Source organism: Stenella coeruleoalba, assembly GCF_951394435.1.
Source record: "Stenella coeruleoalba genome assembly, contig: scaffold_81, whole genome shotgun sequence".
NCBI lineage: Eukaryota > Metazoa > Chordata > Mammalia > Artiodactyla > Delphinidae > Stenella > Stenella coeruleoalba.
This window is the reverse complement of record NW_027646374.1, coordinates 1,006,444-1,029,905: the sequence shown is the minus strand read 5'-3', so window position 1 is coordinate 1,029,905 and position 23,462 is coordinate 1,006,444.

Sequence of the window (23,462 nt, the reverse complement as noted above, 5' to 3'; positions counted from 1 at the left end):
CCCGAACCCTAACCCTGACCCTTCCCCGAAGCCTTACCCTCACCCGTCCCCTAATCCTAACCCGTACGCTAACACTAACCCGCGTCCTCACACGCACGCTCCCCCTAAAGCGTTGCCGTACCCTCACCTGGACCCTAAACCGTCCCCGTCCCCTAACCCTAACCCTAGCCTGAACCCTAACCCTAACCTTTCCCCGAAGCCTGACCCTCACGCGTCCCCTAATCCTAACCCGTACGCTAACACTAACCCGCGCCCTCACACGCACGCTCCCCCTAAAGCGTTGCCGTACCCTTTCCTGGACCCTAAACCGTCCCCGTCTCCTAACCGTAACCCTAGCCCGAACCCTAACCCTAACCCTTCCCCGAAGCCTGACCCTCACCCGTTCCCTAATCCTAACCCGTACGCTAACACTAACCCGCGCCCTCACACGCACGCTCCCCCTAAAGCGTTGCCGTACCCTCACCTGGACCCTAAACCGTCCCCGTCCCCTAACCCTAACCCTAGCCCGAACCCTAACCCTAACCCTTCCCCGAAGCCTGACCCTCACCCGTCCCCTAATCCTAACACGTACGCTAACACTAACCCGCGCCCTCACACGCACGCTCCCCCTAAAGCATTGCCCTACCCTCACCTGGACCCTAAACCGTCCCCGTCCCCTAACCCTAACCCTAGCCCGAACCCTAACCCTAACCCTTCCCCGAAGCCTGACCCTCAACCGTCGCCTAATCCTAACCCGTACGCTAACACTAACCCACGCCCTCACACGCACGCTCCCCCTAAAGCGTTGCCGTACCCTCACCTGGTCCCTAAACCGTCCCCGTCCCCTAACCCTAACCCTAGCCCGAACCCTAACCCTGACCCTTCCCCGAAGCCTGACCCTCACCCGTCCCCTAATCCTAACCCGTATGCTAACACTAACCCGCGCCCTCACACGCACGCTCCCCCTAAAGCGTTGCCGTACCCTCACCTGGACCCTAAACCGTCCCCGTCCCCTAACCCTAACCCTAGCCCGAACCCTAACCCTGACCCTTCCCCGAAGCCTGACCCTCACCCGTGCCCTAATCCTAACCCGTACGCTAACACTAACCCGCACCCTCACACGCACGCTCCCCCTAAAGCGTTGCCGTACCCTCACCTGGACCCTAAACCGTCCCCGTCACCTAACCCTAACCCTAGCCCGAACCCTAACCCTTACCCTTCCCCGAAGCCTGACCCTCACCCGTCCCCTAATCCTAACCCGTACGCTAACACTAACCCGCGCCGTCACACGCACGCTCCCCCTAAAGCGTTGCCGTACCCTCATCTGGACCCTAAACCGTCCCCATCACCTAACCCTAACCCTAGCCCGAACCCTAACCCTGACCCTTCCCCGAAGCCTGACCCTCACCCGTCCCCTAATCCTAACCCGTACGCTAACACTAACCCGCGCCCTCACACGCACGCTCCCCCTAAAGCGTTGCCGTACCCTTACCTGGACCCTAAACCGTCCCCGTCCCCTAACCCTAACCGTAGCCCGAACCCTAACCCTGACCCTTCCCCGAAGCCTTACCCTCACCCGTCCCCTAATCCTAACCCGTACGCTAACACTAACCCGCGTCCTCACACGCACGCTCCCCCTAAAGCGTTGCCGTACCCTCACCTGGACCCTAAACCGTCCCCGTCCCCTAACCCTAACCCTAGCCTGAACCCTAACCCTAACCTTTCCCCGAAGCCTGACCCTCACGCGTCCCCTAATCCTAACCCGTACGCTAACACTAACCCGCGCCCTCACACGCACGCTCCCCCTAAAGCGTTGCCGTACCCTTTCCTGGACCCTAAACCGTCCCCGTCTCCTAACCGTAACCCTAGCCCGAACCCTAACCCTAACCCTTCCCCGAAGCCTGACCCTCACCCGTTCCCTAATCCTAACCCGTACGCTAACACTAACCCGCGCCCTCACACGCACGCTCCCCCTAAAGCGTTGCCGTACCCTCACCTGGACCCTAAACCGTCCCCGTCCCCTAACCCTAACCCTAGCCCGAACCCTAACCCTAACCCTTCCCCGAAGCCTGACCCTCACCCGTCCCCTAATCCTAACACGTACGCTAACACTAACCCGCGCCCTCACACGCACGCTCCCCCTAAAGCATTGCCCTACCCTCACCTGGACCCTAAACCGTCCCCGTCCCCTAACCCTAACCCTAGCCCGAACCCTAACCCTAACCCTTCCCCGAAGCCTGACCCTCAACCGTCGCCTAATCCTAACCCGTACGCTAACACTAACCCACGCCCTCACACGCACGCTCCCCCTAAAGCGTTGCCGTACCCTCACCTGGTCCCTAAACCGTCCCCGTCCCCTAACCCTAACCCTAGCCCGAACCCTAACCCTGACCCTTCCCCGAAGCCTGACCCTCACCCGTCCCCTAATCCTAACCCGTATGCTAACACTAACCCGCGCCCTCACACGCACGCTCCCCCTAAAGCGTTGCCGTACCCTCACCTGGACCCTAAACCGTCCCCGTCCCCTAACCCTAACCGTAGCCCGAACCCTAACCCTGACCCTTCCCCGAAGCCTGACCCTCACCCGTCCCCTAATCCTAACCCGTACGCTAACACTAACCCGCGTCCTCACACGCACGCTCCCCCTAAAGCGTTGCCGTACCCTACCTGGACCCTAAACCGTCCCCGTCCCTTAACCCTAACCCTAGCCTGAACCCTAACCCTAACCTTTCCCCGAAGCCTGACCCTCACGCGTCCCCTAATCCTAACACGTACGCTAACACTAACCCGCGCCCTCACACGCACGCTCCCCCTAAAGCGTTGCCGTACCCTCACCTGGACCCTAAACCGTCCCCGTCCCCTAACCCTAACCCTAGCCCGAACCCTAAACCTAACGCTTCCCCGAAGCCTAACCCTCACCCGTCCCCTAATCCTAACCCGTACGCTAACACTAACCCGCGCCCTCACACGCATGCTCCCCCTAAAGCGTTGCCGTACCCTCACCTGGACCCTAAACCGTCCCCGTCCCCTAACCCTAACCCTAGCCCGAACCCTAACCCTAACACTTCCCCGAAGCCTGACCCTCACCCGTCCCCTAATCCTAACCCGTACGGTAACACTAACCCGCGCCCTCACACGCACACTCCCCCTAAAGCGTTGCCGTACCCTCACCTGGACCCTAAACCGTCCCCGTCCCCTAACCCTAACTCTAGGCCGAACCATAACCCTAACACTTCCCCGAAGCCTGACCCTCACCCGTCCCCTAATCCTAACCGGTACGCTAACAATAACCCGCGCCCTCACACGCACGCTCCCCCTAAAGCATTGCCGTACCCTCACCTGGACCCTAAACCGTCCCCGTCACCTAACCCTAACCCTAGCCCGAACACTAACCCTGACCCTTCCCCGAAGCCTGACCCTCACCCGTGCCCTAATCCTAACCCGTACGCTAACACTAACCCGCACCTTCACACGCACGCTCCCCCTAAAGCGTTGCCGTACCCTCACCTGGACCCTAAACCGTCCCCGTCACCTAACCCTAACCCTAGCCCGAACACTAACCCTGACCCTTCCCCGAAGCCTGACCCTCACCCGTCCCCTAATCCTAACCCGTACGCTAACACTAACCCGCGCCCTCACACGCACGCTCCCCCTAAAAAGTTGCCGTACCCTCACCTGGACCCTAAACCGTCCCCATCACCTAACCCTAACCCTAGCCCGAACCCTAACCCTGACCCTTCCCCGAAGCCTGACCCTCACCCGTCCCCTAATCCTAACCCGTACGCTAACACTAACCCGCGCCCTCACACGCACGCTCCCCCTAAAGCGTTGCCGTACCCTTACCTGGACCCTAAACCGTCCCCGTCCCCTAACCCTAACCGTAGCCCGAACCCTAACCCTGACCCTTCCCCGAAGCCTTACCCTCACCCTTCCCCTAATCCTAACCCGTACGCTAACACTAACCCGCGTCCTCACACGCACGCTCCCCCTAAAGCGTTGCCGTACCCTCACCTGGACCCTAAACCGTCCCCGTTCCCTAACCCTAACCCTAGCCTGAACCCTAACCCTAACCTTTCCCCGAAGCCTGACCCTCACGCGTCCCCTAATCCTAACCCGTACGCTAACACTAACCCGCGCCCTCACACGCACGCTCCCCCTAAAGCGTTGCCGTACCCTCACCTGGACCCTAAAACGACCCCGTCTCCTAACCCTAACCCTAGCCCGAACCCTAACCCTAACCCTTCCCCGAAGACTGACCCTCACGCGTCCCCTAATCCTAACCCGTACGCTAACACCCGCGCCCTCACACGCACGCTCCCCCTAAAGCGTTGCCGTACCCTCACCTGGACCCTAAACCGTCCCCGTCCCCTAACCCTAACCCTAGCCCGAACCCTAACCCTAACCCTTCCCCGAAGCCTGACCCTCACCCGTCCCCTAATCCTAACCCGTACGCTAACACTAACCCGCGCCCTCACACGCACGCTCCCCCTAAAGTGTTGCCGTACCCTCACCTGGACCCTAAACCGTCCCCGTCCCCTAACCCTAACCCTAGCCCGAACCCTAACCCTAACCCTTCCCCGAAGCCTGACCCTCACCCGTCCCCTAATCCTAACCCGTACGCTAAAACTAACCTGCGCCCTCACACGCACGCTCCCCCTAAAGCGTTGCCGTACCCTCACCTGGACCCTAAACCGTCCCCGTCCCCTAACCCTAACCCTAGCCCGAACCATAACCCTAACCCTTCCCCGAAGCCTGACCCTCACCCGTCCCCTAATCCTAACCCGTACGCTAACAATAACCCGCGCCCTCACACGCACGCTCCTCCTAAAGCGTTGCCGTACCCTCACCTGGACCCTAAACCGTCCCCGTCACCTAACCCTAACCCTAGCCCGAACCCTAACCCTGACCCTTCCCCGAAGCCTGACCCTCACCCGTGCCCTAATCCTAACCCGTACGCTAACACTAACCCGCACCCTCACACGCACGCTCCCCCTAAAGCGTTGCCGTACCCTCACCTGGACCCTAAACCGTCCCCGTCACCTAACCCTAACCCTAGCCCGAACCCTAACCCTGACCCTTCCCCGAAGCCTGACCCTCACCCGTCCCCTAATCCTAACCCGTACGATAACACTAACCCACGCCCTCACACGCACGCTCCCCCTAAAGCGTTGCCGTACCCTCACCTGGACCCTAAACCGTCCCCATCACCTAACCCTAACCCTAGCCCGAACCCTAACCCTGACCCTTCCCCGAAGCCTGACCCTCACCCGTCCCCTAATCCTAACCCGTACGCTAACACTAACCCGCGCCCTCACACGCACGCTCCCCCTAAAGCGTTGCCGTACCCTTACCTGGACCCTAAACCGTCCCCGTCCCCTAACCCTAACCGTAGCCCGAACCCTAACCGTGACCCTTCCCCGAAGCCTTACCCTCACCCGTCCCCTAATCCTAACCCGTACGCTAACACTAACCGCGTCCTCACACGCACGCTCCCCCTAAAGCGTTGCCGTACCCTCACCTGGACCCTAAACCGTCCCCGTCCCCTAACCCTAAACCTAGCCTGAACCCTAACCCTAACCTTTCCCCGAAGCCTGACCCTCACGCGTCCCCTAATCCTAACCCGTACGCTAACACTAACCCGCGTCCTCACACGCACGCTCCCCCTAAAGCGTTGCCGTACCCTCACCTGGACCCTAAACCGTCCCCGTCTCCTAACCCTAACCCTAGCCCGAACCCTAACCCTAACCCTTCCCCGAAGACTGACCCTCACGCGTCCCCGAATACTAACCCGTACGCTAACACTAACCCGCGCCCTCACACGCACGCTCCCCCTAAAGCGTTGCCGTACCCTCACCTGGACCCTAAACCGTCCCCGTCCCCTAACCCTAACCCTAGCCCGAACCCTAACCCTAACCCTTCCCCGAAGCCTGACCCTCACCCGTCCCCTAATCCTAACCCGTACGCTAACACTAACCCGCGCCCTCACACGCACGCTCCCCCTAAAGTGTTGCCGTACCCTCACCTGGACCCTAAACCGTCCCCGTCCCCTAACCCTAACCCTAGCCCGAACCCTAACCCTAACCCTTCCCCGAAGCCTGACCCTCACCCGTCCCCTAATCCTAACCCGTACGCTAACACTAACCCGCGCCCTCACACGCACGCTCCCCCTAAAGCGTTGCCGTACCCTCACCTGGACCCTAAACCGTCCCCGTCCCCTAACCCTAACTCTAGCCCGAACCATAACCCTAACCCTTCCCCGAAGCCTGACCCTCACCCGTCCCCTAATCCTAACCCGTACGCTAACAATAACCCGCGCCCTCACACGCACGCTCCCCCTAAAGCGTTGCCGTACCCTCACCTGGACCCTAAACCGTCCCCGTCCCCTAACCCTAACCCTAGCCCGAACCCTAACCCTGACCCTTCCCCGAAGCCTGACCCTCACCCGTGCCCTAATCCTAACCCGTACGCTAACACTAACCCGCACCCTCACACGCACGCTCCCCCTAAAGCGTTGCCGTACCCTCACCTGGACCCTAAACCGTCCCCGTCACCTAACCCTAACCCTAGCCTGAACCCTAACCCTAACCTTTCCCCGAAGCCTGACCCTCACGCGTCCCCTAATCCTAACCCGTACGCTAACACTAACCCGCGCCCTCACACGCACGCTCCCCCTAAAGCGTTGCCGTACCCTCACCTGGACCATAAACCGTCCCCGTCTCCTAACCCTAACCCTAGCCCGAACCCTAACCCTAACCCTTCCCCGAAGACTGACCCTCACGCGTCCCCGAATCCTAACCCGTACGCTAACACTAACCCGCACCCTCACACGCACGCTCCCCCTAAAGCGTTGCCGTACCCTCACCTGGACCCTAAACCGTCCTCGTCCCCTAACCCTAACCCTAGCCCGAACCCTAACCCTAACCCTTCCCCGAAGCCTGACCCTCACCCGTCCCCTAATCCTAACCCGTACGCTAACACTAACCCGCGCTCTCACACGCACGCTCCCCCTAAAGTGTTGCCGTACCCTCACCTGGACCCTAAACCGTCCCCGTCCCCTAACCCTAACCCTAGCCCGAACCCTAACCCTAACCCTTCCCCGAAGCCTGACCCTCACCCGTCCCCTAATCCTAACCCGTTCGCTAACACTAACCCGCGCCCTCACACGCACGCTCCCCCTAAAGCGTTGCCGTACCCTCACCTGGACCCTAAACCGTCCCCGTCCCCTAACCCTAACCCTAGCCCGAACCCTAACCCTAACACTTCCCCGAAGCCTGACCCTCACCCGTCCCCTAATCCTAACCCGTACGCTAACAATAACCCGCGCCCTCACACGCACGCTCCCCCTAAAGCGTTGCCGTACCCTCACCTGGACCCTAAACCGTCCCCGTCACCTAACCCTAACCCTAGCCCGAACCCTAACCCTGACCCTTCCCCGAAGCCTGACCCTCACCCGTGCCCTAATCCTAACCCGTACGCTAACACTAACCCGCACCCTCACACGCACGCTCCCCCTAAAGCGTTGCCGTACCCTCACCTGGACCCTAAACCGTCCCCGTCACCTAACCCTAACCCTAGCCCGAACCCTAACCCTGACCCTTCCCCGAAGCCTGACCCTCACCCGTCCCCTAATCCTAACCCGTACGCTAACACTAACCCGCGCCCTCACACGCACGCTCCCCCTAAAGCGTTGCCGTACCCTTACCTGGACCCTAAACCGTCCCCGTCCCCTAACCCTAACCGTAGCCCGAACCCTAACCCTGACCCTTCCCCGAAGCCTTACCCTCACCCGTCCCCTAATCCTAACCCGTACGCTAACACTAACCCGCGTCCTCACACGCACGCTCCCCCTAAAGCGTTGCCGTACCCTCACCTGGACCCTACACCGTCCCCGTCCCCTAACCCTAACCCTAGCCTGAACCCTAACCCTAACCTTTCCCCGAAGCCTGACCCTCACGCGTCCCCTAATCCTAACCCGTACTCTAACACTAACCCGCGCCCTCACACGCACGCTCCCCCTAAAGCGTTGCCGTACCCTTTCCTGGACCCTAAACCGTCCCCGTCTCCTAACCGTAACCCTAGCCCGAACCCTAACCCTAACCCTTCCCCGAAGCCTGACCCTCACCCGTTCCCTAATCCTAAACCGTACGCTAACACTAACCCGCGCCCTCACACGCACGCTCCCCCTAAAGCGTTGCCGTACCCTCACCTGGACCCTAAACCGTCCCCGTCCCCTAACCCTAACCCTAGCCCGAACCCTAACCCTAACCCTTCCCCGAAGCCTGACCCTCACCCGTCCCCTAATCCTAACCCGTACGCTAACACTAACCCGCGCCCTCACACGCACGCTCCCCCTAAAGCATTGCCCTACCCTCACCTGGACCCTAAACCGTCCCCGTCCCCTAACCCTAACCCTAGCCCGAACCCTAACCCTAACCCTTCCCCGAAGCCTGACCCTCAACCGTCGCCTAATCCTAACCCGTACGCTAACACTAACCCGCGCCCTCACACGCACGCTCCCCCTAAAGCGTTGCCGTACCCTCACCTGGACCCTAAACCGTCCCCGTCCCCTAACCCTAACCCTAGCCCGAACCCTAACCCTAACCCTTCCCCGAAGCCTGACCCGCAACCGTCGCCTAATCCTAACCCGTACGCTAACACTAACCCGCGCCCTCACACGCACGCTCCCCCTAAAGCGTTGCCGTACCCTCACCTGGACCCTAAACCGTCCCCGTCCCCTAACCCTAACCCTAGCCCGAACCCTAACCCTAACCCTTCCCCGAAGTCTGACCCTCACCCGTCCCCTAATCCTAACCCATTCGCTAACACTAACCCGCGCCCTCACACGCACGCTCCCCCTAAAGCGTTGCCGTACCCTCACCTGGACCCTAAACCGTCCCTGTCCCCTAACCCTAACCCTAGCCCGAACCATAACCCTAACCCTTCCCCGAAGCCTGACCCTCACCCGTCCCCTAATCCTAACCCGTACGCTAACAATAACCCGCGCCCTCACACGCACGCTCCCCCTAAAGCGTTGCCGTACCCTCACCTGGACCCTAAACCGTCCCCGTCACCTAACCCTAACCCTAGCCCGAACCCTAACCCTGACCCTTCCCCGAAGCCTGACCCTCACCCGTGCCCTAATCCTAACCCGTACGCTAACACTAACCCGCACCCTCACACGCACGCTCCCCCTAAAGCGTTGCCGTACCCTCACCTGGACCCTAAACCGTCCCCGTCACCTAACCCTAACCCTAGCCCGAACCCTAACCCTGACCCTTCCCCGAAGTCTGACACTCACCCGTCCCCTAATCCTAACCCGTACGCTAACACTAACCCGCGCCGTCACACGCACGCTCCCCCTAAAGCGTTGCCGTACCCTCATCTGGACCCTAAACCGTCCCCATCACCTAACCCTAACCCTAGCCCGAACCCTAACCCTGACCCTTCCCCGAAGCCTGACCCTCACCCGTCCCCTAATCCTAACCCGTACGCTAACACTAACCCGCGCCCTCACACGCACGCTCCCCCTAAAGCGTTGCCGTACCCTTACCTGGACCCTAAACCGTCCCCGTCCCCTAACCCTAACCGTAGGCCGAACCCTAACCCTGACCCTTCCCCGAAGCCTTACCCTCACCCGTCCCCTAATCCTAACCCGTACGCTAACACTAACCCGCGTCCTCACACGCACGCTCCCCCTAAAGCGTTGCCGTACCCTCACCTGGACCCTAAACCGTCCCCGTCCCCTAACCCTAACCCTAGCCTGAACCCTAACCCTAACCTTTCCCCGAAGCCTGACCCTCACGCGTCCCCTAATCCTAACCCGTACGCTAACACTAACCCGCGCCCTCACACGCACGCTCCCCCTAAAGCGTTGCCGTACCCTTTCCTGGACCCTAAACCGTCCCCGTCTCCTAACCGTAACCCTAGCCCGAACCCTAACCCTAACCCTTCCCCGAAGCCTGACCCTCACCCGTCCCCTAATCCTAACCCGTACGCTAACAATAACCCGCGCCCTCACACGCACGCTCCCCCTAAAGCGTTGCCGTACCCTCACCTGGACCCTAAACCGTCCCCGTCCCCTAACCCTAACCCTAGCCCGAACCCTAACCCTGACCCTTCCCCGAAGCCTGACCCTCACCCGTGCCCTAATCCTAACCCGTACGCTAACACTAACCCGCACCCTCACACGCACGCTCCCCCTAAAGCGTTGCCGTACCCTCACCTGGACCCTAAACCGTCCCCGTCACCTAACCCTAACCCTAGCCCGAACCCTAACCCTGACCCTTCCCCGAAGCCTGACCCTCACCCGTCCCCTATTCCTAACCCGTACGCTAACACTAACCCACGCCCTCACACGCACGCTCCCCCTAAAAAGTTGCCGTACCCTCACCTGGACCCTAAACCGTCCCCGTCCCCTAACCCTAACCCTAGCCTGAACCCTAACCCTAACATTTCCCCGAAGCCTGACCCTCACGCGTCCCCTAATCCTAACCCGTACACTAACACTAACCCGCGCCCTCACACGCACGCTCCCCCTAAAGCGTTGCCGTACCCTCACCTGGACCCTAAACCGTCCCCGTCTCCTAACCCTAACCCTAGCCCGAACCCTAACCCTAACCCTTCCCCGAAGACTGACCCTCACGCGTCCCCTAATCCTAACCCGTACGCTAACACTAACCCGCGCCCTCACACGCACGCTCCCCCTAAAGCATTGCCGTACCCTCACCTGGACCCTAAACCGTCCCCGTCCCCTAACCCTAACCCTAGCCCGAACCCTAACCCTAACCCTTCCCCGAAGCCTGACCCTCACCCGTCCCCTAATCCTAACCCGTACGCTAACACTAACCCGCGCCCTCACACGCACGCTCCCCCTAAAGTGTTGCCGTACCCTCACCTGGACCCTAAACCGTCCCCGTCCCCTAACCCTAACCCTAGCCCGAACCCTAACCCTAACCCTTCCCCGAAGCCTGACCCTCACCCGTCCCCTAATCCTAACCCGTACGCTAACACTAACCCGCGCCCTCACACGCACGATCCCCCTAAAGCGTTGCCGTACCCTCACCTGAACCCTAAACCGTCCCCGTCCCCTAACCCTAACCCTAGCCCGAACCATAACCCTAACACTTCCCCGAAGACTGACCCTCACCCGTCCCCTAATCCTAACCCGTACGCTAACAATAACCCGCGCCCTCACACGCACGCTCCCCCTAAAGCGTTGCCGTACCCTCACCTGGACCCTAAACCGTCCCCGTCACCTAACCCTAACCCTAGCCCGAACCCTAACCCTGACCCTTCCCCGAAGCCTGACCCTCACCCGTGCCCTAATCCTAACCCGTACGGTAACACTAACCCGCACCCTCACACGCACGCTCCCCCTAAAGCATTGCCGTACCCTCACCTGGACCCTAAACCGTCCCTGTCACCTAACCCTAACCCTAGCCCGAACCCTAACCCTGACCCTTCCCCGAAGCCTGACCCTCACCCGTCCCCTAATCCTAACCCGTACGCTAACACTAACCCGCACCCTCACACGCACGCTCCCCCTAAAGCGTTGCCGTACCCTCACCTGGACCCTAAACCGTCCCCATCACCTAACCCTAACCCTAGCCCGAACCCTAACCCTGACCCTTCCCCGAAGCCTGACCCTCACCCGTCCCCTAATCCTAACCCGTACGCTAACACTAACCCGCGCCCTCACACGCACGCTCCCCCTAAAGCGTTGCCGTACCCTTACCTGGACCCTAAACCGTCCCCGTCCCCTAACCCTAACCGTAGCCCGAACCCTAACCCTGACCCTTCCCCGAAGCCTTACCCTCACCCGTCCCCTAATCCTAACCCGTACGCTAACACTAACCCGCGTCCTCACACGCACGCTCCCCCTAAAGCGTTGCCGTACCCTCACCTGGACCCTAAACCGTCCCCGTCCCCTAACCCTAACCCTAGCCTGAACCCTAACCCTAACCTTTCCCCGAAGCCTGACCCTCACGCGTCCCCTAATCCTAACCCGTACGCTAACACTAACCCGCGCCCTCACACGCACGCTCCCCCTAAAGCGTTGCCGTACCCTCACCTGGACCCTAAACCGTCCCCGTCTCCTAACCCTAACCCTAGCCCGAACCCTAACCCTAACCCTTCCCCGAAGACTGACCCTCACGCGTCCCCGAATCCTAACCCGTACGCTAACACTAACCCGCGCCCTCACACGCACGCTCCCCCTAAAGCGTTGCCGTACCCTCACCTGGACCCTAAACCGTCCCCGTCACCTAACCCTAACCCTAGCCCGAACCCTAACCCTGACCCTTCCCCGAAGCCTGACCCTCACCCGTGCCCTAATCCTAACCCGTACGCTAACACTAACCCGCGCCCTCACACGCACGCTCCCCCTAAAGCATTGCCCTACCCTCACCTGGACCCTAAACCGTCCCCGTCCCCTAACCCTAACCCTAGCCCGAACCCTAACCCTAACCCTTCCCCGAAGCCTGACCCTCAACCGTCGCCTAATCCTAACCCGTACGCTAACACTAACCCGCGCCCTCACACGCACGCTCCCCCTAAAGCGTTGCCGTACCCTCACCTGGACCCTAAACCTTCCCCGTCCCCTAACCCTAACCCTAGCCCGAACCCTAACCCTAACCCTTCCCCGAAGCCTGACTCGCAACCGTCGCCTAATCCTAACCCGTACGCTAACACTAACCCGCGCCCTCACACGCACGCTCCCCCTAAAGCGTTGCCGTACCCTCACCTGGACCCTAAACCGTCCCCGTCCCCTAACCCTAACCCTAGCCCGAACCCTAACCCTAACCCTTCCCCGAAGCCTGACCCTCACCCGTCCCCTAATCCTAACCCGTTCGCTAACACTAACCCGCGCCCTCACACGCACGCTCCCCCTAAAGCGTTGCCGTACCCTCACCTGGACCCTAAACCGTCCCCGTCCCCTAACCCTAACCCTAGCCCGAACCATAACCCTAACCCTTCCCCGAAGCCTGACCCTCACCCGTCCCCTAATCCTAACCCGTACGCTAACAATAACCCGCGCCCTCACACGCACGCTCCCCCTAAAGCGTTGCCGTACCCTCACCTGGACCCTAAACCGTCCCCGTCACCTAACCCTAACCCTAGCCCGAACCCTAACCCTGACCCTTCCCCGAAGCCTGACCCTCACCCGTGCCCTAATCCTAACCCGTACGCTAACACTAACCCACGCCCTCACACGCACGCTCCCCCTAAAGCGTTGCCGTACCCTCACCTGGACCCTAAACCGTCCCCGTCCCCTAACCCTAACCCTAGCCCGAACCCTAAACCTGACCCTTCCCCGAAGCCTGACCCTCACCCGTCCCCTAATCCTAACCCATACGCTAACACTAACCCGCGCCCTCACACGCACGCTCCCCCTAAAGCGTTGCCGTACCCTCACCTGGACCCTAAACCGTCCCCGTCCCCTAACCCTAACCCTAGCCCGAACCCTAACCCTGACCCTTCACCGAAGCCTGACCCTCACCCGTCCCCTAATCCTAACCCGTACGCTAACACTAACCCACGCCCTCACACTCACGCTCCCCCTAAAGCGTTGCCGTACCCTCACCTGGACCCTAAACCGTCCCCGTCCCCTAACCCTAGCCCTAGTCCGAACCCTAACCCTAACCTTTCCCCGAAGCCTGACCCTCACCCGTCCCCTAATCCCAACCCGTACGCTAACACAAACCCGCGTCCTCACACGCACGCTCCCCCTAAAGCGTAGCCGTACCCTCACCTGGACCCTAAACCGTCCCCGTCCCCTAACCCTAACCCTAGCCCGAACCCTAACCCTAACCCTTCCCCGAAGCCTGACCCTCACCCGTCCCCTAATCCTAACACGTACGCTAACACTAACCCGCGCCCTCACACGCACGCTCCCCCTAAAGCATTGCCATACCCTCACCTGGACCCTAAACCGTCCCCGTCCCTTAACCCTAACCCTAGCCCGAACCCTAACCCTAACCTTTCCCCGAAGCCTGACCCTCACCCGTCCCCTAATCCTAACCCGTACGCTAACACAAACCCACGTCCTCACATGCACGCTCCCCCTAAAGCGTTGCCGTACCCTCACCTGGACCCTAAACCGTCCCCGTCCCCTAACCCTAACCCTAGCCCGAACCCTAACCCTAACCCTTCCCCGAAGCCTGACCCTCACCCGTCCCCAATCCTAACCCGTACGCTAACACTAACCCGCGCCCTCACACGCACGCTCCCCCTAAAGCGTTGCCGTACCCTCACCTGGACCCTAAACCGTCCCCGTCCCCTAACCCTAACCCTAGCCCGAACCCTAACCCTAACCCTTCCCCGAAGCCTGACCCTCACCCGTGCCCTAATCCTAATCCGTACGCTAACACTAACCCGCGCCCTCACACGCACGCTCCCCCTAAAGCGTTGCCATACCCTCACCTGGACCCTAAACCGTCCCCGTCCCCTAACCCTAACCCTAGCCCGAACCCTAACCCTGACCCTTCCCCGAAGCCTGACCCTCACCCGTCCCCTAATCCTAACCCGTACGCTAACACTAACCCGTGCCCTCACACCCACGCTCCCCCTAAAGCGTTGTCGTACCCTCACCTGGACCCTAAACCGTCCCTGTCCCCTAAACCTAACCCTAGCCCGAACCGTAAACCTGACCCTTCCCCGAAGCCTGACCCTCACCCGTCCCCTAATCCTAACCCGTACGCTAACACTAACTCACGCCCTCACACGCACGCTCCCCTTAAAGCGTTGCCGTACCCTCACCTGGACCATAAACCGTCCCCGTCCCCTAACCCTAACCGTAGCCCGAACCCTAACCCTGACCCTTCCCCGAAGCCTGACCCTCACCCGTCCCCTAATCCTAACCCGTACGCTAACACTAACCCGCGTCCTCACACGCACGCTCCCCCTAAAGCGTTGCCGTACCCTCACCTGGACCCTAAACCGTCCCCGTCCCCTAACCCTAACCCTAGCCTGAACCCTAACCCTAACCCTTCCCCGAAGCCTGACCCTCACGCGTCCCCTAATCCTAACCCGTACGCTAACACTAACCCGCGCCCTCACACGCACGCTCCCCCTAAAGCGTTGCCATACCCTCACCTGGACCCTAAACCGTCCCCGTCCCCTAACCCTAACCCTAGCCCGAACCCTAACCCTGACCCTTCCCCGAAGCCTGACCCTCACCCGTCCCCTAATCCTAACCCGTACGCTAACACTAACCCGTGCCCTCACACGCACGCTCCCCCTAAAGCGTTGTCGTACCCTCACCTGGACCCTAAACCGTCCCTGTCCCCTAAACCTAACCCTAGCCCGAACCGTAAACCTGACCCTTCCCCGAAGCCTGACCCTCACCCGTCCCCTAATCCTAACCCGTACGCTAACACTAACTCACGCCCTCACACGCACGCTCCCCTTAAAGCGTTGCCGTACCCTCACCTGGACCATAAACCGTCCCCGTCCCCTAACCCTAACCGTAGCCCGAACCCTAACCCTGACCCTTCCCCGAAGCCTGACCCTCACCCGTCCCCTAATCCTAACCCGTACGCTAACACTAACCCGCGTCCTCACACGCACGCTCCCCCTAAAGCGTTGCCGTACCCTCACCTGGACCCTAAACCGTCCCCGTCCCCTAACCCTAACCCTAGCCTGAACCCTAACCCTAACCCTTCCCCGAAGCCTGACCCTCACGCGTCCCCTAATCCTAACCCGTACGCTAACACTAACCCGCGCCCTCACACGCACGCTCCCCCTAAAGCGTTGCCGTACCCTCACCTGGACCCTAAACCGTCCCCGTCCCCTAACCCTAACCCTAGCCCGAACCCTAACCCTAACCCTTCCCCGAAGCCTGACCCTCACCCGTCCCCTAATCCTAACCCGTACGCTAACACTAACCCGCGCCCTCACACGCACGCTCCCCCTAAAGTGTTGCCGTACCCTCACCTGGTCCCTAAACCGTCCCCGTCCCCTAACCCTAACCCTAGCCCGAACCCTAACCCTGACCCTTCCCCGAAGCCTGACCCAAACCCGTCCCCTAATCCTAACCCGTACGCTAACACTAACCCTCGCCCTCACACGCACGCTCCCCCTAATGCGTTGCCGTACCCTCACCTGGACCCTAAACCGTCCCCGTCCCGTAACCCTAACCCTAGCCCGAACCCTAACCCTAACCCTTCCCCGAAGCCTGACCCTCACCCGTCCCCTAATCCTAACCCGTACGCTAACACTAACCCGCGCCCTCACACGCACGCTCCCCCTAAAGCGTTGCCGTACCCTCACCTGGACCCTAAACCGTCCCCGTCCCCTAACCCTAACCCTAGCCCGAACCCTAACCCTAACCCTTCCCCGAAGCCTGACCCTCACCCGTCCCATAATCCTAACCCGTACGCTAACACTAACCCGCGCCCTCACACGCACGCTCCCCCTAAAGCGTTGCCGTACCCTCACCTGGACCCTAAACCGTCCCCGTCCCCTAACCCTAACCCTAGCCCGAACCTTAACCCTAACACTTCCCCGAAGCCTGACCCTCACCCGTCCCCTAATCCTAACACGTACGCTAACACTAACCCGCGCCCTCACACGCACGCTCCCCCTAAAGCATTGCCATACCCTCACCTGGACCCTAAACTGTCCCCGTCCCCTAACCCTCAAACTAGCCCGAACCCTAACCCTAACCCTTCCCCGAAGCCTGACCCTCACCCGTCCCCTAATCCTAACCCGTACGCTAACACTAACCCGCGCCCTCACACGCACGCTCCCCCTAAAGCGTTGCCGTACCCTCACCTGGACCCTAAACCGTCCCCGTCCCCTAACCCTAACCCTAGCCCGAACCCTAACCCTAACCCTTCCCCGAAGCCTGACCCTCACCCGTCCCCTAATCCTAACACGTACGCTAACACTAACCCACGCCCTCACACGCACGCTCCCCCTAAAGCGTTGCCGTACCCTCACCTGGACCCTAAACCATCCCCGTCCCCTAACCCTAACCCTAGCCCGAAACCTAACGCTAACCCTTCCCCGAAGCCTGACCCTCACCCGTCCCCTAATCCTAACCCGTACGCTAACACTAACCCGCGCCCTCACACGCACGCTCCCCCTAAAGCGTTGCCGTACCCTCACCTGGACCCTAAACCGTCCCCGTCCCCTAACCCTAACCGTATCCCGAACCCTAACCCTGACCCTTCCCCGAAGCCTGACCCTCACCCGTCCCCTAATCCTAACCCGTACGCTAACACTAACCCGTGCCCTCACACGCACGCTCCCCCTAAAGCGTTGCCGTACCCTCACCTGGACCCTAAACCGTCCCCGTCACCTAACCCTAACCCTAGCCCGAACCCTAACCCTGACCCTTCCCCGAAGCCTGACCCTCACCCGTGACCTAATCCTAACCCGTACGCTAACACTAACCCGCATCCTCACATGCACGCTCCCCCTAAAGCGTTGCCGTACCCTCACCTGGACCCTAAACCGTCCCCGTCCCCTAACCCTAACCCTAGCCCGAACCCTAACCCTAACCCTTCCCCGAAGCCTGACCCTCACCCGTCCCCTAATCCTAACCCGTACGCTAACACTAACCCGCGCCCTCACACGCACGCTCCCCCTAAAGCGTTGCCGTACCCTCACCTGGACCCTAAACCGTCCCCGTCCCCTAACCCTAACCCTAGCCCGAACCCTAACCCTAACCCTTCCCCGAAGCCTGACCCTCACCCGTCCCCTAATCCTAACCCGTACGCTAACACTAACCCGCACCCTCACACGCACGCTCCCCCTAAAGCGTTGCCGTACCCTCACCTGGACCGTAAACCGTCCCCGTCCCCTAACCCTAACCCTAGCCCGAACCCTAACCCTAACCCTTCCCCGAAGCCTGACCCTCACCCGTCCCCTAATCCTAACCCGTACGCTAACACTAACCCGCGCCCTCACACGCACGCTCCCCCTAAAGCGTTGCCGTACCCTCACCTGGACCATAAACCGTCCCCGTCACCTAACCCTAACCCTAGCCTGAACACTAACCCTGACCCTTCCCCGAAGCCTGACCCTCACCCGTGCCCTAATCCTAACCCGTACGCTAACACTAACCCGCGCCCTCACACGCACGCTCCCCCTAAAGCGTTGCCGTACACTCACCTGGACCCTAAACCGTCCCCGTCCCCTAACCCTAACCCTAGCCCAAACACTAACCCTAACCCTTCCCCGAAGCCTGACCCTCACCCGTCCCCTAATCCTAACCCGTACGCTAACACTAACCCGCGCCCTCACACGCACGCTCCCCCTAAAGCGTTGCCGTACCCTCACCTTTACCCTAAACCTTCCCCGTCCCCTAACCCTAACCCTAGCCCGAACCCTAACCCTGACCCTTCCCCGAAGCCTGACCCTCACCCGTCCCCTAATCCTAACCCGTACGCTAACACTAACCCGCGCCCTCACACGCACGCTCCCCTTAAAGCGTTGCCGTACCGTCACCTGGACACTAAACCGTCCCCGTCCCCTAACCCTAACCCTAGCCCGAACCCTAACCCTGACCCTTCCCCGAAGCCTGACCCTCACCCGTCCCCTAATCGTAACCCGTACGCTAACACTAACCCACGCCCTCACACGCACGCTCCCCCTAAAGCGTTGCCGTACCCTCACCTGGACCCTAAACCTTCCCCATCCCCTAACCCTAACCCTAGCCCAAACCCTAACCCTGACCTTTCCCCGAAGCCTGACCCTCACCCGTCCCCTAATCCTAACCCGTACGCTAACACTAACCCGCGCCCTCACACGCACGCTCCCCCTAAAGCATTGCCGTACCCTCACCTGGACCCTAAACCGTCCCCATCCCCTAACCCTAACCCTAGCCTGAACCCTAACCCTAAACCTTCCCCGAAGCCTGACCCTCACCCGTCCCCTAATCCTAACCCATACGCTAACACTAACCCGCGCCCTCACACGCACGCTCCCCCTAAAGCATTGCCGTACCCTCACCTGGACCCTAAACCGTCCCCGTCCCCTAACCCTAACCCTAGCCCGAACCCTAACCCTGACCCTTCCCCGAAGCCTGACCCTCACCCGTGCCCTAATCCTAACCCGTACGCTAACACTAACCCGCACCCTCACACGCACGCTCCCCCTACAGCGTTGCCGTACCCTCACCTGGACCCTAAACCTTCCCCGTCCCCTAACCCTAACCCTAGCCCGAACCCTAACCCTAACCTTTCCCCGAAGCCTGACCCTCACCCGTCCCCTAATCCTAACCCGTACGCTAACACTAACCCGCGCCCTCACACGCACGCTCCCCCTAAAGCGTTGCCGTACCCTCACCTGGACCCTAAACCGTCCCCGTCCCCTAACCCTAACCCTAGCCCGAACCCTAACCCTGACCCTTCCCCGAAGCCTGACCCTCACCCGTCCCCTAATCCTAACCCGTACGCTAACACTAACCCGTGCCCTCACACGCACGCTCCCCCTAAAGCGTTGCCGTACTCTCACCTGGTCCCTAAACCGTCCCTGTCCCCTAACTCTAACCCTAGCCCGAACCCTAACCCTGACCCTTCCCCGAAGCCTGACCCTCACCTGTCCCCTAATCCTAACCCGTACGCTAACACTAACCCGCGCCCTCACACGCACGCTCCCCCTAAAGCGTTGCCGTACCCTCACCTGGACCCTAAACCGTCCCCGTCCCCTAACCCTAACCGTAGCCCGAACCCTATCCCTGACCCTTCCCCGAAGCCTGACCCTCACCCGTCCCCTAATCCTAACCCGTACGCTAACACTAACCCGCGTCCTCACACGCACGCTCCCCCTAAAGCGTTGCCGTACCCTCACCTGGACCCTAAACCGTCCCCGTCCCCTAACCCTAACCCTAGCCTGAATCCTAACCCTAACCCTTCCCCGAAGCCTGACCCTCACGCGTCCCCTAATCCTAACCCGTACGCTAACACTAACCAGCGCCCTCACACGCACGCTCCCCCTAAAGCGTTGCCGTACCCTCACCTGGACCCTAAACCGTCCCCGTCCCCTAACCCTAACCCTAGCCCGAACCCTAACCCTTCCCCGAAGCCTGACCCTCACCCGTCCCCTAATCCTAACCCGTACGCTAACACTAACCCGCGCCCTCACACGCACGCTCCCCCTACATCGTTGCTGTACCCTCACCTGGACCCTAAACCGTCCCCGTCCCCTAACCCTAACCCTAGCCCGAACCCTAACCCTAACCCTTCCCCGAAGCCTGACCCTCACCCGTCCCCTAATCCTAACCCGTACGCTAACACTAACCCGCGCCCTCACACGCACGCTCCCCCTAAAGCGTTGCCGTACCCTCACCTGGACCCTAAACCGTCCCCGTCCCCTAACCCTAACCCTAGCCCGAACCCTAACCCTAAACCTTCCCCGAAGCCTGACCCTCACCCGTCCCCTAATCCTAACCCATACGCTAACACTAACCCGCGCCCTCACACGCACGCTCCCCCTAAAGCGTTGCCGTACCCTCACCTGGACCCTAAACCGTCCCCGTCCCCTAACCCTAACCCTAGCCCGAACCCTAACCCTGACCCTTCCCCGAAGCCTGACCCTCACCCGTGCCCTAATCCTAACCCGTACGCTAACACTAACCCGCACCCTCACACGCACGCTCCCCCTACAGCGTTGCCGTACCCTCACCTGGACCCTAAACCTTCCCCGTCCCCTAACCCTAACCCTAGCCCGAACCCTAACCCTAACCTTTCCCCGAAGCCTGACCCTCACCCGTCCCCTAATCCTAACCCGTACGCTAACACTAACCCGCGCCCTCACACGCACGCTCCCCCTAAAGCGTTGCCGTACCCTCACCTGGTCCCTAAACCGTCCCCGTCCCCTAACCCTAACCCTAGCCCGAACCCTAACCCTGACCCTTCCCCGAAGCCTGACCCTCACCCGTCCCCTAATCCTAACCCGTACGCTAACACTAACCCGTGCCCTCACACGCACGCTCCCCCTAAAGCGTTGCCGTACTCTCACCTGATCCCTAAACCGTCCCTGTCCCCTAACTCTAACCCTAGCCCGAACCCTAACCCTGACCCTTCCCCGAAGCCTGACCCTCACCTGTCCCCTAATCCTAACCCGTACGCTAACACTAACCCGCGCCCTCACACGCACGCTCCCCCTAAAGCGTTGCCGTACCCTCACCTGGACCCTAAACCGTCCCCGTCCCCTAACCCTAACCGTAGCCCGAACCCTATCCCTGACCCTTCCCCGAAGCCTGACCCTCACCCGTCCCCTAATCCTAACCCGTACGCTAACACTAACCCGCGCCCTCACACGCACGCTCCCCCTAAAGCGTTGCCGTACCCTCACCTGGACCCTAAACCGTCCCCGTCCCCTAACCCTAACCCTAGCCCGAACCCTAACCCTGACCCTTCCCCGAAGCCTGACCCTCACCCGTCCCCTAATCCTAACCCGTACGCTAACACTAACCCGTGCCCTCACACGCACGCTCCCCCTAAAGCGTTGCCGTACTCTCACCTGGTCCCTAAACCGTCCCTGTCCCCTAACTCTAACCCTAGCCCGAACCCTAACCCTGACCCTTCCCCGAAGCCTGACCCTCACCTGTCCCCTAATCCTAACCCGTACGCTAACACTAACCCGCGCCCTCACACGCACGCTCCCCCTAAAGCGTTGCCGTACCCTCACCTGGACCCTAAACCGTCCCCGTCCCCTAACCCTAACCGTAGCCCGAACCCTATCCCTGACCCTTCCCCGAAGCCTGACCCTCACCCGTCCCCTAATCCTAACCCGTACGCTAACACTAACCCGCGTCCTCACACGCACGCTCCCCCTAAAGCGTTGCCGTACCCTCACCTGGACCCTAAACCGTCCCCGTCCCCTAACCCTAACCCTAGCCTGAATCCTAACCCTAACCCTTCCCCGAAGCCTGACCCTCACGCGTCCCCTAATCCTAACCCGTACGCTAACACTAACCAGCGCCCTCACACGCACGCTCCCCCTAAAGCGTTGCCGTACCCTCACCTGGACCCTAAACCGTCCCCGTCCCCTAACCCTAACCCTAGCCCGAACCCTAACCCTTCCCCGAAGCCTGACCCTCACCCGTCCCCTAATCCTAACCCGTACGCTAACACTAACCCGCGCCCTCACACGCACGCTCCCCCTACATCGTTGCTGTACCCTCACCTGGACCCTAAACCGTCCCCGTCCCCTAACCCTAACCCTAGACCGAACCCTAACCCTAACCCTTCCCCGAAGCCTGACCCTCACCCGTCCCCTAATCCTAACCCGTACGCTAACACTAACCCGCGCCCTCACACGCACGCTCCCCCTAAAGCGTTGCCGTACCCTCACCTGGACCCTAAACCGTCCCCGTCCCCTAACCCTAACCCTAGCCCGAACCCTAACCCTAAACCTTCCCCGAAGCCTGACCCTCACCCGTCCCCTAATCCTAACCCATACGCTAACACTAACCCGCGCCCTCACACGCACGCTCCCCCTAAAGCGTTGCCGTACCCTCACCTGGACCCTAAACCGTCCCCGTCCCCTAACCCTAACCCTAGCCCGAACCCTAACCCTGACCCTTCCCCGAAGCCTGACCCTCACCCGTGCCCTAATCCTAACCCGTACGCTAACACTAACCCGCACCCTCACACGCACGCTCCCCCTACAGCGTTGCCGTACCCTCACCTGGACCCTAAACCTTCCCCGTCCCCTAACCCTAACCCTAGCCCGAACCCTAACCCTAACCTTTCCCCGAAGCCTGACCCTCACCCGTCCCCTAATCCTAACCCGTACGCTAACACTAACCCGCGCCCTCACACGCACGCTCCCCCTAAAGCGTTGCCGTACCCTCACCTGGTCCCTAAACCGTCCCCGTCCCCTAACCCTAACCCTAGCCCGAACCCTAACCCTGACCCTTCCCCGAAGCCTGACCCTCACCCGTCCCCTAATCCTAACCCGTACGCTAACACTAACCCGTGCCCTCACACGCACGCTCCCCCTAAAGCGTTGCCGTACTCTCACCTGATCCCTAAACCGTCCCTGTCCCCTAACTCTAACCCTAGCCCGAACCCTAACCCTGACCCTTCCCCGAAGCCTGACCCTCACCTGTCCCCTAATCCTAACCCGTACGCTAACACTAACCCGCGCCCTCACACGCACGCTCCCCCTAAAGCGTTGCCGTACCCTCACCTGGACCCTAAACCGTCCCCGTCCCCTAACCCTAACCGTAGCCCGAACCCTATCCCTGACCCTTCCCCGAAGCCTGACCCTCACCCGTCCCCTAATCCTAACCCGTACGCTAACACTAACCCGCGTCCTCACACGCACGCTCCCCCTAAAGCGTTGCCGTACCCTCACCTGGACCCTAAACCGTCCCCGTCCCCTAACCCTAACCCTAGCATGAATCCTAACCCTAACCCTTCCCCGAAGCCTGACCCTCACGCGTCCCCTAATCCTAACCCGTACGCTAACACTAACCCGCGCCCTCACACGCACGCTCCCCCTAAAGCGTTGCCGTACCCTCACCT